Source organism: Tachyglossus aculeatus, chromosome X1 (genome assembly GCF_015852505.1).
Source record: "Tachyglossus aculeatus isolate mTacAcu1 chromosome X1, mTacAcu1.pri, whole genome shotgun sequence".
Classification (NCBI taxonomy): domain Eukaryota; kingdom Metazoa; phylum Chordata; class Mammalia; order Monotremata; family Tachyglossidae; genus Tachyglossus; species Tachyglossus aculeatus.
In genome coordinates, this window is record NC_052101.1 from 7,595,001 (window position 1) to 7,603,621 (window position 8,621).

General features: G+C 43.3%; 1 protein-coding gene across 1 annotated transcript in view; it reads left to right on the forward strand.

Annotated features, from left to right (window-relative positions):
* The window catches only part of FAM110C (family with sequence similarity 110 member C), a 15,175-nt gene extending 6,825 nt beyond the window's left edge, over positions 1 to 8,350 (forward strand). The window contains exon 2 of the mRNA XM_038740217.1: positions 7,574 to 8,350. The gene's annotated coding sequence lies outside the window, so the exon portion shown is untranslated. The remainder of the gene's footprint in view (positions 1 to 7,573) is intronic.
* Positions 8,351 to 8,621: the final 271 nt, after the last annotated feature.

Sequence of the window (8,621 nt, forward strand, 5' to 3'; positions counted from 1 at the left end):
ATTATTATTATTATTAATAATCCCTTGGACCACTGAAACAAACAGACATGATCTCACAAGCTCATGCCGTGGCCCTACTGAATTTCCACAAGGCAAGACCCGGGGCAAACGCAGAACAAGAGGTCAGGAGACCCTACTCTACTACCAGTCTTCGGGTGACCTTGGCCAAGTCACCTAACTTTTCTGGCCTTCAGTTTTCCCATCAGGAAAATGGGGATAACGAGCCCTGTGTGAGACAGAATCATTTCTGATCTCATAATCTTGTTTCTACCCCACTGTTTCTCTCAAAGTGAGCACATAATCAACACCATGATTGTTATTATTGTCATTTTTGCTAATAGATACATCCAGAAGTTACCTCAGAAACCAGATTCCTTTACAACGAAAAGATACCAGCTATCACTGGCCTCTCCTCTGAATTAAAAACAAGACTAGAGCAGCAAAGAGGAAATATTAATATTACTATTTACTGAGCACCCTTTAGGAACACGATGCTATATTAAGCGCTTGAAAACTATAAAACAGGGTAGCAGATGTTTGAATTGTTTTTACAATTTTACAAATGGTGGCAGGAAAACCAGAATGTTTTAGGGATGTGGAAAATAATAGTAGAACATGTGGATTGGCGATCCAAACAGACAGGCTTTGCAGGTTGGCTTTTGCTTTGCTATTCAATTTAAAGGTCAGCATAGGATTTAGATGTTGAATAGAATAAATAGAACATTTCCACCCGGATTAACAAAAATTAAATCTGCTAGCATCTAGAGGGTGACACGATCTTTTTTTAGCCCAGGGCCAAAGTATTAATCTGCTAAAATGATTCAGTCTTTAAGTGACTGCCCTTTTTGAGGCTTGATGAATCTTTTTAAATTAGGCAAAAGAACAGAACGTACAACTTGGTATTTGAAGCCTGTCATTTTAATGGTAAAGGTGAACAAATTCATTGTTGTGAGCTTCTCTTTGCTTTGCCAAGGGAACACCAAAGCATCTCATAATCTTGTTCTGGGTAAGTACAGTGGAAACAGAGTTTAGGAGGTTTGACGCAAACATCCTTACATTTCTTTATTTGTCTTGGGTGTTTCTTCTTAACGCTGATTAGATAGGGTGTATGCATTTGCTATTTTCATAGCAGGTCCACATTGTTGTTTTACCCTGTTATTTAGACTGAAAATAACAATAATAATAATAATAGCTATCATTGTTATTGTGGTATTTGCTAAGTGCTTGCTCTGTGCCAGGCACTGCATTAAGCAGTGGGGTGGATACAAGCAAAATCGGGTTGGACACAGTCCCTGTCCCACGTGGGGCTCACAGTCTTAATCACCATTTTACAGATGAGGGAATTGAGGCCCAGAGATGTGAAGTGATTTACCGAAAGTCACAGGGCAAACAAGTGCTGGAGCCGGAATTTGAACCCAGATCCTTCTGATCTCCAGGCCCGGGCTCTATCCACTAGGCCATGCTGTTTCCCATTTCCACTCGATAATAATCATGGTGTTAGTTAAGCACTTACTATGTGCCAAGCACAGCTAATGACAAGACATTTATTCAGCACGCACTGTGTACCAAGTGCTGAGGTGGGCTGTAGACTGAACACTGGGAGCTCATTGCGGCCAGGGAACAAGTCTACCAACTTGATTACAGTGCTGTGCACACAGTAAAAACTCAATAAATACCATTAATTGATTGACTGTTAACTCCTTTCTGGGCAGCGATCAAGTCTTCCCACTCTATCGTAGAGAAGTTTCCAAAGTCTGTGCCCATTCATTCATTCATTCAATCGTAATGAAAGCTCAATCAATGCTATTGATTGGCTAATTGATAGATACAAGATAATCAGGCTGGATACAGTTCCTAGCCCACATAGGGCTCACAGTCTAAGAGGGAAGAAGATATGTATCTTCTCCCCATTATACAGATGTTATGGTGTACATATTTATTACTCTATTTATTTATTGATTGATTTTACTTGTACATATCTATCCTATTTATTTTATTTTGTTGGTATGTTTGGTTTTGTTCTCTGTCTCCCCCTTTTAGACTGTGAGCCCACTGTTGGGTAGGGACTGTCTCTATGTGTTGCCAATTTGTACTTCCCAAGCGCGTAGTACAGTGCTCTGCACATAGTAAGCGCTCAATAAATACGATTGATGATGATGATGATGATACTCTCCCTAGAGCTTAGCAATAATAATAATAATACTATTTGTTAAGCGCTTACTATGTGCCAAGCACTGTTCTAAACACTGGGACTGGTACAAGGTAGTCCTCGACACACAGTAAACGCTCCATAAATAAGACTGAATGATTCAGTGAAAGTTAAGTGACTTGCCAAGGTCACAGAGCAGACCCAACTAGAGCCCATTCTAGAGTTCTCCATTCAGAGCATTTTCTACTAAGCCAAGCTGCTTCTCCCTGGACTAAATTGCATTTAGACAGACTAGATTAAATGACGTAGGAATAAGTCACAGCAAACGCTGACGTCGGCCAATTCTTCTGATTTCAAAAAGCAAAGTCAAAACAGAGAGTCCATCCCAGGCTACGGAGGGATTCAGGGTTCCAGATGAAGCAGGATGGGGGTGAGATGCTCAGATCTGCTGGAGAGGTGAGGGGAGGTGAAAAGGGGGAGACGAGGAGGGTAGCAAATACCCTACCCACGTGGGGCCACGGGAGGCAGGAAAAAGTGTGGTGACCGGCAAGGTGATGCAACCATTAGGACGGGCACAGGCATGATTCCCAGGCCCGCTGAGAAAATGGGACCATCGCCCTGGAGGAGACGGATAATAACAATGATAATAAGAATAATAATACCTTCTTTTTCATACAGCCCTTTAATTTTTCCGAAGTGCTTTCACATCCATTGTCTCATTTTAACTTCACAACATCTTTTTCAGGTAGGGAGACACAGGTATTATTATCACCCCCATTTGACAGATGAGAAAACTGAGGCCCAGAGAGGGTAAGTGACTTTCCCAAGGTCACCCAGCAGGCCAGTGACAGGGTTTAGACTAGAGCCCAGACCTTCTGAGCTCTCGAGCGCGAGAGGAGAGTGAACCAGGGACACTCAGGAGTAGCAATGGGGAGGTGGGGAGGAAACAGGTTTAGGCTGGATGGGACATGATGCCTGGGGAGGGTGATCCATTGATCAATCTTCAACCAATCAATCATCAATCACTCAATGGCTTTTACTGAGTGCTTACTATGTGCAGAGCACTGTACTAAGCGCTTGGGAGAGTACGACCCAACAGAATTAGCAGACGTATTCCCTGCCCATAATGAACTTACAATCTAGAGAAGGGTAATGAAAAACAGCAGAGCACAAACAAGAGTGGTGGAAGGAATGGCAAACCCAAGAAGGGAATGTGTCTGTTCTACTGTTCTGTTGGACTCTCTTAAGTGCTTAGTACAGCTCTCTGTGCACAAAAAGCACCCGATAAATACGATTGACTGTCTGACTGTTCCCTAGGAGACTCAAAGCCCTACTTCCCTTCAAAGTCCTACTGAAGAAGAAGCAGCATGGCTCAGTGGAAAGAGCCCAGGCTTTAGAGTCAGAGGTCAGGGGTTCAAATCCCAGCTCCGCCGACTGTCAGCTGTGTAACTTTGGGCAAGTCACTTAACTTCTCTGGGCCTCAGTTCCCTCATCTGTAAAATGGGGATTAAAACTGTGAGCCCCCCATGGGACAACCTGATCACCTTGTAACCTCCCCAGCACTTAAAACAGTGCTTTGCACATAGTAAGCGCTTAATAAATGCCATTATTATTATTTTACTGAGAGCTCACCTCCTCCAGGAGGCCTTCCCAGACTAAGCCCCCTCCTTCCTCTTCCCCTCCTCCCCCTCCCCATCCCCCCTGCCTTACCTCCTTCCCCTCCCCACAGCACCCGTATAGATGTATATATGTTTGTACATATTTATTACTCTATTTATTTAATTTGTACATATTTATTCTATTTATTTTATTTTTGTTTTGTTTTGTTCTCTGTCTCCCCCTTCTAGACTGTGAGCCCACTGTCGGGTAGGGACCGTCTCTAGATGTTGCCAACTTGTACTTCCCAAGCGCTTAGTACAGTGCTCTGCACACAGTAAGCGCTCAATTAATACGATTGAATGAATGAATGAATGAATGAATGGGAGCATTAAGAACAGAGTGTGACTTGGTGTCACTTTGGGCAAGTCACTTCACTTCTCTGTGCCTCAGTTACCTCATCTGTAAAATGGGGATTAAGACTGTGAGCCCCCGTGGGACAACCTGATCACCTTGTAACCTCCTCAGCACTTAGAACGGTGCTTTGCACAGAGTAAGTGCTTAATAAATACCATCATTACTGTTATTATTATTCTTACATGCCAGGCACTCGCATGCACTGTATGACCCATGTATGCACACACTTGTAGTCCCACAGAGAGGCAGGCTCGGGCAGTGTGGCCTAGTGGGAAGATCACAGGACTGGGAGTCATAAGGACCGGGGTTCTAATCCTAACTCCGCCACTTGTCTGCTGGCTGACCTTGGACAAGTCACTTCATTTCTCTGGGCCTCAATTTCCTCATCTGTAAATAATGGGGATTTGGACTGTGAGCCCAATGTGAGACATGGACTGTGGCCAATCTGATTACCTTGAAAGAGCTTGGAGCCGTGTCTGGCACACAGTAAGTGCTTAACAAATATCATAAATAGACCCTTCACTCATTAAGTGCTTAGTACAGTGCTCTGCACACAGTAAGCGCTAAGCAGCGTGGCTCAGTGGAAGGAGCCCAGGCTTTGGAGTAAGAGGCCATGGGTTCAAATTCCGGCTCCGCCACCTGTCAGCTGTGTGACTTTGGGCAAGTCACTTAACTTCTCGGGCCTCAGTTACCTCATCTGTAAAATGAGGATTAAGACTGTGAGCCCCACGTGGGACAACCTGATCACCTTGTAACCTCCCCAGCGCTTAGAACAGTGTGTTGCATATAGTAAATGCTTAATAAATGCCATTACAAAAATAATAATAAAAACTAAATATGATTGAATGAATGAATCAGTGCCTCAGTCTCCTCAACTGTCAAAGGGGGCGAAGATACCTATTCTCCTTCCCTCTCATACTGTGGACAGGAACTGTGATTGAGCTGATGATCTTGTATCTCCCCAAGGGCTTGGCACATAGAATCAATAGCAAATGATGGAGGTTTCCCTTGAAATATTCAGTTCCTCCTTCCCTCTGGACCTTAGATAGCGCAAAATTACAAAATCACCCCCCAGGGATTCATAGCATGAAATCCTTCCGGGGTGAGCAGAGAAGCCAGGAACCAGGCCAAAGCCTCCAGCCTTGAACTGCAACTCGGGAAATTTCCTGAAGGGAAGTAATAATCCAGACCATCGGAAAACATGGTCTGTAACTTGCAGAGTAATAATGGACTCTGTCCTCTGGAGTTACTCGTTCCTTAACTTTTTATTAGGGTGTTAGCAAACTTTGCGTTCAACTTTGCTGTTTCTCAGGTTTAGTAGAAACAGCTATGTGATCACAGAGGATTGTCTCCTTGTTTTGGAAGTTGAGAGAAACTACAGTGGGAAAAAAAACTCCTTTACCTGAAATAGGGAGGAGGACAAGTGGGTACACCTCATTTGATTTACATCGGTTGATTGTTTTTTTCTTTTTGTTTTTGTTTTTTAAGGAAGGAAGTGCTTGGGGAATTGCAACAGCCATATTTCTAGGCTGAGGAAACAATTGTATTTTGTTCTCAGATGCTTCTGTTGATGAAAGCAATGGTTTAATATTCAAACACTCCTTCTACAGCACATAACAAAGCTTGAAAAAATATTTGTAGGTGTGTGTGCATGTGTGTGTGTGCGCGTATGGGTGTGCACTCCTATTATTTCCATCTGCTATAGTCTGGTAATAAATTTTTTTTTGCATTTCACTGTTCCATATATTTTATAATTCTTGATCATTGGCATGCTACTTTCAACTGTCCTCACTGGCCCTTGAAACTAGAATCCACTTAGAGCGTTAGTCAGACTGGGGAAATCCCCAAGTAAAGCTTTACCTTTGCAAGTTTATTAGCTTTATACAACAACTGTTGTAACTAAAGTTTTCTAGAAGGAAAATCTATTAAGGAATGCCTTTAAAATCTACCTCCTAAAAATCCTGATTAACCAAGTTGCAAGTGGATCGTGCGTGAACTTAGGGGAAAAAAGACTAGATATCCGAAATGCAAATTCCCCAGCCACCTTCCCCAGTCAATGATCTAAAGACTTGCCCCTCTAAGGTCTTGATTCCAACTGAGATAGAGAATTGGCCCTTAATGCTGCCAAAAGCATTTGCAAAAACTGAAGTGTAAACACTGCCGAGATGAGCCAGTCAAGCTGGAAAAAGAAGTTGTCTGTTCTGCTTCCTCTGTCTTTGTCTAGACAGAGGGGTCGGTACTTATCAGTAATGAGCTCACATCAGCAAATGGACTCAAATCAGCCGCTCCAAAAGCCGGAAAACCCATCTGGTACTCCGGTATTTCATCTGGTACTTGAGTTTACTCGAAATGATGAGATCTCTTTGTTTCTTCTGATATTCCCCTGTCCTCGGAACATTGTGTGACCATTCTTCTGAGAAAAGCTTCTGCCCCTAAGGCAGGGAGTGCTTCATTAATATTTCAGGTTCCCTCCACTTTACATGAAGACGCTGAGTGAGAAAAATATCACATAAGTCAAAAAAGTCCACTGAAGGGACTATAGAGAGGAAAACACCTGTGTCTGCTAGAAATCGAGGTCTGCTTTCTAGGCAGAAGGTACTGGGGCCTAATCCAGACTCTGCTATCTGCTATGTGACCTTGGGCAAGTCATTTAACTGCTCTGAGCCTCAGTTTCCTCATCTGTAAATGGGGATTAAGGCTGTGAGCTCCCAATGAGAAAGGGACTGTGTCCAACCTGGTTAGCTTGTAACAATAATAATAATAATGATGGCATTTGTTCTTTCATTCATTCATTCATATTTATTGAGCGCTTACTGTGTGCAGAGCACTGTACTAAGCACTTGGGAAGTACAAGTTGGCAACATATAGAGACAGTCCCTACCCAACAGCGGGCTCATTAAGTGCTTACCATGTGCCAAGCACTGTTTTAAGCACTGGGGAAGATACAAGGTAATCAGGTTGTCCCACTTGGGGCTCACAGTCTCAAACCCCATTTTATAGATGAGGTGACTGAGGCACAGAGAAGTTAAGTGACTTGTCCAAAATCACACAGCTGACAAGCGGCAGAGCGGAATTAGAACCCACGACCTGTGACTCCCAAGCCCGTGGCTCTTTCCACTAAGCCACGCTGCTTCATTGTATGAATGAATGAATTAGCTCACATCTATCTTGACCCATAGTAAGCGCTTAACAAATACCGTTATCATTATTATTCTTACTTTCATTATTATTATCATTAGTCACTGAAGCTTTTCTCTTTTTTTAATTAAAAAGAAATTAATTAGAATGTGCCCACATCAGAGGCCTGTGAGGGCAGCTCTGGAAAGAGAAACCAGCTTGGCTGGAAATGTCTGATTTCAAGTTTTAATATTTCAGCAGGAGACTAACATCTCTGCTTTCCACCCTCATCAGAATGAAGACATCCTCCGATTCTGGTTACATCGAGAAGAACTACAAACTAAAAACTCACGGGAACGTTTTCAGTTCTCTGGCTTTCAGCGAGTGCAGAAGAAAGTGTGATTTTCCTGCCATGCCCCAGAAGAAGGCTCCTTCCTTGGGTCAAAGGTCAAGAGGGCCCATAAGGTCTTCAGCAGTTGGTGGAAAAAAAAAAATCTACTGAGGAGATGGTGGGGAAATGACCGTAGTGAATTAGACCCGAAGGACGAAGCTTCCAATGACCCTCCTTAATGGTATCCTGGCTCGGGGAGGACATCAAGCGCTTAGTACAGTGCTCTGCACAAAGTAAGCGCTCCATAAATACGATTGAATGAATGAATGAATTTCCAGTGCAAGCCAGAATCAGATGTGGAGAGCGAGTTAGGGGATTTTGCTCTTGGAAAGTCCAAGAGCGGCGGACTGATCGACAACGGCAGAACTCATTTGGCTGCGACTCAACCTTTGCCGATTTCTTCCAGACTGTAGTGTGAAGTGAGTTATTGCCACAGTACCCGCTCTGCAGTGCCATTGAGCGTTTTGTGCCACCCCTACAGTACAGTGGTATCTTTGAAACCACTAGGAAATGCTTGTCCCTTTTCTTTATTTAGGTCAATGTCAAGGCTTAACGTCTAAGGCAGCTGTTCTTCGCTATCCTCTTGGGCAGCCCTGATTTTTTTGAAAAGCTATATTCCAAGAGCTCCAGAAAGCTAAGGATAAACAAGGATAATCAGTGCCTTTAGAGAAGCAGCGTGGCTCAATGGAAAGAGAACGGGCTTTGGAGTCAGAGATGATAGGTTCAAATCCTGGTTCCGCCAATTGTCAGCTGTGTGACTTTGGGCAAGTCACTTAACTTCTCTGGGCCTGAGTACCTTATCTGTAAAATGGGGATTAAGACTGTGAGCCCCCTTGGGACAACCTGATCACCTTGTAACCTCCCCAGCTCTTAGAACAGTGCTTTGCACATAGTAAGTGCTTAATCAATGCTATTATTATTATTATTATTATATTTTTCCCCAGAAAAGGG